The 10,862-nt window shown below is 45.6% G+C and overlaps 1 pseudogene; it reads left to right on the forward strand.

The window, feature by feature from the left end:
- Positions 1 to 311: 311 nt before the first annotated feature.
- On the forward strand, positions 312 to 1,130 carry LOC101596323 (annotated as a pseudogene).
- Positions 1,131 to 10,862: the final 9,732 nt, after the last annotated feature.

Genomic DNA, 10,862 nt, shown 5'->3' on the forward strand with positions numbered 1-10,862 from the left:
GAGCAAGGTGTGGTCAGTTTGAACAGATTAGGAATCAGGTTGAGAATCAAACCTCTTGGTCTCCAGGAAAGATCAAATAAGGCACTCAGTTTGGCCCCCTCTTGCCCCGGGCCTGGTGTCGATCATACTGGGGCGGCGGAGGAGCGGCAGCCCGGGACAGCTAGCTCTCGAGTGGCCCTGCGCGTCCCCGCCCGATCCCCAGACAGAGGCGCGGCCCTCGCCGCAGAGGGGGACTGGGAAGTGAATTGGGATCCACCTGGGAGGGGGAGTGGACCTTTTCTGCCCTGGGTGGTGGCGTGCGACGGCCACAGTTGATTATGGAAGTTTCCCACAAGAGTAACACTTCCAAGACTGCACCTCAGCCTGGTTCAGCAGTTCAGGGAGCTCATATTTCTCATATTGCCCAACAGGTTTCATCTTTATCAGAAAGTGAGGAGTCTCAGGACTCATCTGACAGCATAGGCTCCTAACAGAAAGCTCACAGGATCCTCGCATGGTGCCCTTCTTATAGAAACATTTTGAAAGACCTCTCTTCTGAAGAAACACGAAGCAGAAAAGGAGACAGAGAAAATCCTGGCGTTTCTGCTGTTACTTCTATGTCTGTTCCAATTCCCATCTACAAGACCAGCAGCGGACAGGACATTGCCATTGCCCCAAATGGAGCCTTGCAGTTGGCCAGCCCAGGCACAGACGGAGTACAGGGACTACAAACCTTAACCATGACAAATTCAGGCAATCCTCAGCAAGGTCCGATTCTCCAGTATGCACAGACCTCTGACGGACAGCAAATACTTGTGCCCAGCAACCAGGTGGTTGTGCAAAGTGCATCAGGAGATGTGCAGACATACTAGATCCGCACCACACCATCGGCCACTTCGCTGCCACAAGCTGTGGTGATGACGTCGCCTGTCACTCTTACCTCTCAGGCAACTAAGACAGATGACCCCCAATTGAAAAGAGAAAGATTGATGAAAAACAGAAGCTGCTCGAGAATGTCAGAGAAAGAAGAAAGAGTATGTCAAATGCCTGGAAAATCAAGTTGCAGTCCTGGAAAATCAAAATAAAACTCTCATAGAAGAGTTAAAAACTTTGAAGGATCTTTATTCTCATAAAAGTGTTTGATTTTTTTTTTTAAAAAGAAAGTATTTTTGTGGACTGACCCAAAAATTAGATGGATTTCTTTTTAGTGGAGTTTTATAAAAGTGAAGTTAATTTTTATTTAGGCTTTTGCAATGCAAAGGTAAATAAATGTCTTTATGCAAGAGCCCTGGTCACAGGATGAAGAGGCAAAAGGCCGTAAGAAGCTGCCGGCACAACTGGGGACTTTGCAAACAAGAAACATCCTCAAGAAGCAGGAAGTGAACTTCAGCAGTTCAAGTTTTCTACGTCAATCCAAAAATGGTCTATAAGGTGAAATCTAGTCAATTGAATTTGTAAATCAATTTACCCTGTATGTACACATTTCTTACTGTTTCTTGGGATTGGCCTTTATCAGTTGTATGTGGTTACATGTGTCTTATTTCTACCAATAAATTCTAAATTACAAATGTAAAAGAAAACTTGAACATTACTAAATATATAAATTGTGTGGTCTGATTGTGTATACCTGTCGTATTGTGAAGTTTTTTAGATGAGTTTTTAAGTAAGTTTGTTGAACTGGAGAGGATTTTTAAGAATGGGTTAACTGTTTCTAAGGTCTTTTCCTAAAAGGCTTGCAAGCTACATGAATGAAGTGGGATGATTTTGTAGCATTTGTTTTTTTATCAGAAAAATGGAGAAAAGAACTGTTTTAAAGTATGATACTTTCAATTTTTTTTTTTTTTTGCCTACTCTGGTAAAGGTGATTTTTACAAATACATACTGATTTGATTTTTTGGTTCTGATTCGTAAATGCTGTTGGATACCCATTACTGTTGTGCTTTAATAGAATGAAGTGTTTATAAAAGCTCTGAAAAAATTTATATAAAACCTGAAAATGCATACCAAAGCTTTCCAAGAGAATTTTACAATCAATTTCATGTAAGGGCTGTCACGTTCTGAGATAGAGCAGTTAGTTGAGGGAGTTCTACGTTAGAGACTATTTTGTAATGTAGCCAATGGTACCTTTATAAGAAGAGTGACTTGCCAATATATTTTTATAGCTAATCTTTATAAATTCTAATGTTGAGTTTTAATGATTATCTTAAATATTTTATGGAGTTTGTTTAGTGAAAATCTGCATCTCATCCTTTTTATATTATGAGAAAGTTATCAGATTGGCTAATATTTGAAATTGTAAGTTTTATATGGAAATCTAAAGTTCAAAATGTCAGTTACACAAGTGTTAAACTCTGTATTGTAATTTGTATACACCTTGAAACTGTACTGCAAAACCGTTGTGCTTGTTTCATATTGTCGTCTGTGAAATTAAAGAATATTTGATAAAATTATTTGCTGAATGCAAAATATGCTTGACATCTTTCAAAAAAAAAGATCAAATAAGAAAAAGGATTAAGGAAGTCTGCCTTCTAGACACTTCAAGGTGTGGACTATAAAGATGCGCTAGGAAAACACAGGTCCCCTTGCAATTTCCAAGTGAGTGGTTTCCATCTGGCTGTCTTCCTGTGAGCATTGACTCTGTTTTGGTTATCCTCCATGAACAGTAAAATTCGGCGTACATCTGCACTCACTGATATGTAGTCGGTGACTGAGGATGCCTTCCTCTCAGCTGGTCATTGTCATAGGTACAACTGAGTCTTAAGTTCTTCCCGTTCAAACTGAGTCAAGTTGCTTAAGAGGCTCCAACTGTGTTTTTTATAGTATCCCAGGAAGAGCAAGGTGTGGTCAGTTTGAACAGATTAGGAATCAGGTTGAGAATCAAACCTCTTGGTCTCCAGGAAAGATCAAATAAAAAGGATTAAGGAAGTCTGCCTTCTAGACTCTTCCAGGGGTGAACTATGAAGATGCACTAGGAAAACACAGGTTCCCTTGCAATTTCCCAGTGAGCAATTTCAATCTGGCTGTCTTCCTGTGAGCATTGACTCTGTTTCAGTTATCCTCCATGAACAGTAAAATTGAGTTTCCTCAGCCTTCCAACGTGGACTGAGACCACCGCCTCTCCAGGAGTTCTTGAAGCCTGTGCCGAGTATAGCGTTTCCAAGAGTCTTTCAAACAGGCAAGCTAATGATGTCTCAAGGGGCAGGAAGCTCTTTAAATGTAGCAAAAAGTCCGGGTGGGTGGGGTCGGGGGGTCCCGAATTCTGAGATGCAATCTTGTCATACGTAACTCTGCATGGGACCTTTAGTATCTGAGCTGATTTCCCACTTACATGCATCCATGATACACCCCATCCCTGACTAAGACCATTGCAGGTCTCAGAGGAGACAGTATCAGAGATATCAGAATGCGCCCTATTCCAAGAGCTTGGCCAGCACAGCCCTGGGTAGGTCTCAGCATGTTGCTTGCAGATAATGAAAAAAGGTTGGAAATCCCTATCTCATACTAAGCTTCTCTTGCACATGGCAAAAGATCTTCGTGAAAGGTATCTCCCACGGATGAGAGAGGATGCAGGAGATGGTCCCAGCGTGAAAAAACAGACCATGCGGTTGGAATCATTTCAGCTCAAGTGGTCTAAGTGCAACTGTTTTTGGTGAGCAGGGCCCCCATGTAAACTAGAAGTGCCTAGAAGTGACCAGTGTCCTTGAGAGGGTGCATGTTTAGGGGAGAGCTGGCCTTCATCCCCTCCCCCGAACTACTCTTTGCCACCACAAGGAGACCAGGCGTATCCTAAACATGTCCCATCCCTAGAAATGTAAGTAAGAGTGCTCTCTTCCCTAGAAGACTGACAGAATTCCTGGATACCGGGCATGAGGACTGGTCACCTCAGCTCCTGTCCAGTAAATTCCCATAGAACACCTGAATCAGTCACCAAGAATGTTATCTTGGTCAGCATCACCCCTCCTAATATAGGAGCTTTCTGCTGTTTTTTTAGTTGTGTGTGCTGGGTTGTCACATTTCTGGGGGATCTCCTCCTGTTTGGACAGGAGCTCTGCCTTTTTTCATCTTCTTAAGCTCCTTGTAGTTTCTCCTTGGTAAGATTTTTCTGTGAGTTTCTAAGTTAGGAAAGTTTGCTGACCTGAGTCAGGGCTGGTCATTCCCCATCTTATCTCCTGTTCACACCCATGCCTGCTACTGGTCCCTGTCCTTTTTTGGCCTAGTGCTGCTGGGTTGTCGCCCACTTGTTCACATGAGACATACGACGTCGTCCAGTCCTCACAGGTCTATCTGGTTGAGCCCTGTCAATTCTGTTTGCCAACAGTGTTCCTTCCTGACAGGAACTGGAGAGTCCCTGTTCATGAACCCAAGTACGGAGTCCTTGTTTTCCCAGTACTCGTCCCCAGAAAATATGGATGTGATGCTCAGATCAAGGGAGGTTGTCATGGAAGAGTCAGAAAATTCAGACTTGATTCCCAGCCCTGTCACTGGTGAGTTTCTTCTCAGGAAAGTTACTACCGAATGATACAATCTAGGGCTCTAGTGATGGCTCAGCAGGACAGGTGCTTGCCTCCAAAGCCCCATGACCCAGGTTTATATATTTTATGAGATTATCAATAGAAGTGGAGAGAAGGAGGGAGGGACAGTCACACCCACACGGCATAGGCAAGGGTTCTCACACGCGCCGTCACTCTGAAGCCAAGATTCATCATGGCGCCCAGGGCCTCTAGCGATGATCGTGACAGCTTAGTGAGATGATCAGACCATTGAAGAGGAACGCCACAACCTAGGCTTAGAGAAGATGGTGTGCAGACACTTGGTGTTTTGAAGAAACTTCTTGCTGATATTTAGAGCCAGGCAAGAAGTGACCCATCAAGTGAGTTTGTGTGCAATCAAAAACTCGTATCAAAACCAGAGCCTGGCAGAGGGTGACATGACCCCACTCATGTGCCATGCTCTCTGCGGAGTGGCAGCAGACTTGGAATTACTCAGTCGTGTGCGTTTGCACCCAGGTATGCCATCCTCTTTTGGATTCAGCCCCAGACCCAAAATAGAAAACCTGGTTGCTCACATGAGGTTTTGGTGGGATTTTTCCTCTTTTCAACTTCCTGGGCTATTCACCACATGTAAGGTTTTGGCCTCCTCACCCTGGCCTATTCGCTGCTGTCAGGGCAGGAACGGATATACGGGGACCTTAGACCACCCTTCGGTTCTCAGACTAACTTTCCCTGCCATCCCGTCATTTGGGCCTCGGACTCTCCCTCACCCCTCCTGTCTTTTGAATATAATTTATTAATCAGCCTCCTCAGTCTGGTTTATCCAATTCTTTAGTTAAAGTGAGACATGAGCTTGGGTTTGTGGTTTGTGATTGAGCTCCCAGAATAAGAGATCCCATCTCAAGACTTCCACCTGAAGAGAAACCATGTTTGCCAAGAGGTGCAGGGTGGCCTCCTTGCCCAAGGCTATCCTCTTGTAGGCTACCACAAGAACCAGGTACAATTCCCCTGAGCAGTCCTGTTAGGAGAACTAGTAATAGTAAACTGTGGGCTGGGGGGAAGTAGAGGCATTCAGCAATGACGACATCACCATGGCAACTGGGGGGGCATGATCAGAGACCAGCTGTGCTGTGTTAGGCCAATGAGCCAACCCTAAGGAGGCTCTCAGCCTCTAGATTGTCTGAGGAAAAACTAAGTATAAAAACTGGAGCAAAAGCTCAGAATAACTATCACTCAATGCAGAGAGGCAGACTCCACGTCACTCTTTGTGTTGAGACTCACTGAGGAGAAGGAGCCTTCTGTGGGAGCCCAGCAGGACAGGAGCAGAGGGAGGACTGACCCAGACACAGAAGGTGGGCCAAGAGACATAGCAGCTGAGTGTCTCTGGGCTAGGTTAGAATTCAGAGGATGAAAGAAAGGACTTGGCTTAATTAAAAAGTGTGAACGGTGCATAAAGTGTGGCAATTGAAGTAACATAATCTGCCTCTCCACTATTTTATTTGCTGAGACAAGTCCTCCTAAGCATAGGAGGCTTTGCCTGGTAACACTGCCATGGGGAGCCTGGAACCTTCTTGTGACCTGGATGTTCCTCATGAACTTGTATCAACGTCTTGAACCACAGGGTCAAGTACTGTCTTAGGGCGTCAAGGCGATATATGAAGTATGGCCGTCTTCTCCCAGAGCCAGACCAGCAATGTTTCAACCTGGTATACATCTGGGCAGGAGTTTGCTCAGAGCATGGCTGAGAGGGAAAGCCAGGCTGGCAAACATTTCCTTTTGGACTATGTTCACAGTGGACAAGGGTCTGAGAGGCAATAGGAGCAGGTGGCCTGTTCTGCTGTGTTCTTGAAACAGGGCAGCATAATGGTGGGAGACCAGCAACAGCAGCTGCCACCGCCTTAGAATTAGGCAGCGATGTCATTCCAGCGTCCATTCCCCGTGTGTCACTCATAGTGACCTCACCTGCGCTGCCTGAAGCTGGAGGGACTTGGGATACTCTTTGAAACCAAAGTTAGCTTACAGGAGAGCTGGGGAGATTTGTAAAAGTTATAGTCTGTGGTAAAGACCCATGTTCCCATGAGTAGTTCCCCCAGACTTCCTACATACAAGCACTAGGAAGCTGAGGTGTCAGTTATAGGGTCCCATCAGAATAGATGAGGGACTAATTAGCAAGAAGGTGGTCAGTGGAGGGGAAATACAGCAAAAGGGGTTGATGCGAGGGGATTTTAATGAAGGTTATCAAGGTAAGAGATGGGAGTTCCAGAGCTTAAGAGGACAAAGAATGTAAAGAGCTTCTGTCCATGAGAAGGTAAGAGCAGGGTGAAGCCCACCTAAAGACCCTAATTGGGTTCACAATGAGGTTCTGAATGAGGGCTGAGCTAAAACCATGATGCCAAGTTTAGGTTTAATCCTTCCAGGAGTTTCTAATTCTAAGAAAGGGGAACCCTTTCCTAGAACTTACTTACGAACATGGTTGGGTAGTTTAATGGGAAAACATATCTAGGGCTGGAAAGATGATCTAGAGGTTCATGTGCTTGCCGGTGAAGCCTAGGAACTCGTGTTTGCATCTCCAGGTCCCATGTAGCCAGACACACAGGGACACAAGTGCACAGTGTTGTACATGTACTACAAGGACAGGGTCCATCTGGAGAATGACCTGGCCCACCCATTCTGTCCACCTGCCTCTAAATAATTTTAAGAGAACAGATCTAGGGATTCCTTTTAGGTAGCAAGAGAAGCGAGACCTATCTTGTTTGCTACCAAAGTGAAGACCACAAGGGCAGGCTCAAGGACATTCCCTGAGATTAGTTTTGGGGAAACAGCCACCCTAAAAAAAGATGGAGATGGTCCATCTTGTGAACACTCACAGTAACAAGGTCATTCACAAGAGTCCAAGTTCTCTCAGGCATCTGGGTAAAGTATTTATGTCTCTCATTGTGATTTGTATTTTCTAGCTCAGGCTGACCTCGTGGTCAGTGATCCTCCTGAGTGCTGGGATTGTAAGTGTGTGCCACCACTCTTGGCCTCATAGTGGCTTTCCATAATTATGACAGATTTGTGCAACACCGATTCACCCTTCTCCACTCATGTCCCATTTTCTGCTGCTTCCTGATGTGCTTTACCATCTAGATTCTGCATATGCTAAAGCATGACGTCAAGTTTTAACAGTTGAGATTACGAATGTGAGAAATTTGTGTGCTTTCATCAAGAACACCCACCATTTTCCCTTGTCCCCTTGCACTCCCACTGAGCCCCTCCTCTTCAACTCCTCATTTACTTATGAGCAAGAGAGCAGGACTACGTACATGGGCCACAACACTGCAGAGTCTTCCCACTTCACTTCTCAAACATTAACTATCAAAAACTCAGGGAGAGGGTTGATGGGGACTCCTAAGCCCCTCCCCATTAATACACTTTCCTCTGCTTGTGTAAGAGCTAACCATCAGATATACAACTGCACACAAGGCCATGTATTGTTTGGTGCTAGGGAAGCAGGGCTCTAGGACTCTGGCCTGTGCTAGAAGCCACATGTTGTGCACGTGCTCACTACCAGTGGCTCACATGCAGCCAGAACTATCTCAGCTTGGTCTGCATAAGGTTTCCCCAAAAACCTCAATTACATTTGCTTAACCAAGAAGGATTTTGAGTCCCCAGTCTCAGTCCCAGCCACAGGTCCAAGCCTACATATCACCTGAACTGAGTCACTCTCATTTCACTTTGAAAGGCACCCATCCCTGTATAGACACCGGTCTTCCTTTCTCTCCAGGTCAAGTTCTTGATCTCTACCTAAAGAGCCATCGAGGCTGTGGGGTTGATTCTCTATAAGAGGGAGGAGGGAGTGTTGGGAACAATTCTATTCTCAATCAAAGCCATGGTTAGGACAGTCCCCTCCCCAGAAATGGTAGAGGAAATCCTCCACAACTATCTGCTTATCTACATTTAGTCAGGAAAAGGTTTCCCAGGGTAAAGATATTGCACACCTGAGCCTACGGGCTGCCGAGTCACAGACAACGGAAATGCTGTGCGCACTGGAGGAGCCGCTCCACTGCTTCTCTGGCGTAACCACCTTTTCTACTCTCCCCAAAGCAAGTGTTCCTTTCTCCAGGGTAACAAGACCCTGCCTCTGAGAAGCTGTTTGATAGAGGGAGTCATGGACACAGAACTGATGGCCTGGGATAAGTGGCTCCCAATGTACATCTTCAGAAAGAAGGGATCAGCTGACCAGCCCAGTCATCCCATAGTCTCCAAATGTCCCTCCACCTCCATGGACCACACCTATTTTGGATGATCCTATCAGAACCTGCCTCCTTGAGACATGTTAGAAACCCCTGCTTGGACATGTTTGTCAGTACGTCTGTGTTTCATGAGGACAGTGACACAGTTTGTGCAGGATGATAAGCGCCTTCAAGCAGGGTGTGTCTGGCCACTTTCCCAGCCCCAGGCCAGGACTCCCAGGTTCCTTCCTTCAGCACTCTTTCAGTTGCTTATGTGGAAGTGTTGCAGAAGGGGCTCAGGTGGCCTGGAGTCCACAGAGGGCTGACAGGTCAGGGTTTACAGTCCCATCCATCTACTGAGCCGACAGACTGTCCTTGTCAACTAGCAGGATTAATGGCTTTTAATCTTTACATACACAAGTTCTTGTAGTCTGTCCTTTTGTGTTCCAGTTGATCACCTCTGATCTATGACCCAGGACGCACTGGAATCCATACTGTTGCTCTGATAATGAATCGAGTTGTCTCCCGAATAGGGTCAAAGACAAAAACTAAAATCTCGGCTCAACAGTCAAGGTTGCGGACTGGATAAGCTCCCTGTCCTGAGGTTTGTGGACATCAAGAATGTACCAGAACTCAGGAAAACCATGGAACTTTGGTTAGAGAAGCCAGCAGGACAGATCTTTGACCTAAAGCAATAACATTATTTATTCCCCACTCTCCCTTGTCCCCCTGACCAGGACAGTTCATGCTCTTGCCATTGACAGAAGCTGCCAAGCTCCTCCCCATAAGGAGAAGCAAGAGGAAAAAGCAGGACGTTTGTCAGAAAGACCTAGAAGCTTTCTGCCTGCAGCAGCGCAGCATCCCCACCACGCACACGCAGCACCATGGGGGGCTCATAGCGAGTGCCGCCCTCTGTGGTCCGAAGCAGTTCCAGCGATACATGGACCCATGGAGGGAGAAAGTGGAGCTCGTTGAAAATGCGATCACCATGCGAAAGAGAAAGTCACTGGAGCTCAAGAAAATGGTACAACGTAAATGAGGAGAAATGGAGTCTGAACAACTTAGGTTGTTTCTCCAAAATGAGCACGAAACGGTCCTTAGGCACCTGGAAGATGAAGGGGAAGCTAATTTAGCAAAACTAAACATAAAATTAACGTTTTCCGATCATACATGGGCATTGGAGGCCCTGCTGAGGGAGGTGCAGGGCAGAAGTGATAAGCCAGAAGCAGAGTTGCTAGACGACGTCAAGACTCTCTACCACAGGTATGAAAGCTTAAAATGCCCAGAAACCTTTCATTCAAAATCAAAGATTATAGTCATCAGCTTCTTCCACAATATTCTGGCCTGAACAGAATTATCCAGCAATTTAAAGTAGACGTGATGCTAGATCTTAAAACAGCGCACCATAAACTTTCCATATTGCACGGTTTTTCTGTCTTCTGAGATGGTAAGATTGTAAAAGTGTCACATAGCCCCAGAAGATTCTAATCCTCCCCAGCTGTCCTGGGTTCCCAGGGGTACCACTCTGGCAGACAGTACTGGGAGGTCGATGTGAGCAGCAAGCTGGAGTGGATCCTGGGGGTCTGCATAGAGACTTTTCCAAGGAGGAGTCATGTCCGACACGCGCAGGATGAAATATGGGGGATTGGGCGGTACAGTCAGACTGTATGCTGCACTGGGCCCCAAGAAAATGAATATTCTGCCCAAAGTAACACCCAGTAAGATTGGCATTTTTTAGACTCTGAAATTGGTGAGGTTTCCTTTTACCATTTGAACGATCAGTCTCTTCTCTGTACATTTAATGATTGTAGGAAAGGCATGCCTTGGCCTTACTTCAACACTGGCGCTAAACCCAAGCCTCTGAGGATAACAATAACATCCTGGAAAGGGTGAACTGAGGAGATGCTTTCATTTTCCTTTCGGTGGATGTGCAAGGCAGTGAATTAATCCGGCAGTTCTCAGTGTTGGCTTTTGTTTTCTCCTTTATACACAAGTAGAATTTGTGTGTACCACAATAAGGTGTAAGAAATATAGTACCTACTTATAAATTATGAGCTCAATTATGAAAAACAAAAAAGACCTGAGGCTCTCCCAGTCTCCTCACTCCCCTCCCCTGACAAGTCTGTTTTGCCTTAGCATTCACCTCTCAGAGCACTCAAAGGGACATGCAGGTGAACCA

The sequence above is a fragment of the Jaculus jaculus genome, chromosome 7, assembly GCF_020740685.1.
Source record: "Jaculus jaculus isolate mJacJac1 chromosome 7, mJacJac1.mat.Y.cur, whole genome shotgun sequence".
Classification (NCBI taxonomy): Eukaryota; Metazoa; Chordata; class Mammalia; order Rodentia; family Dipodidae; genus Jaculus; species Jaculus jaculus.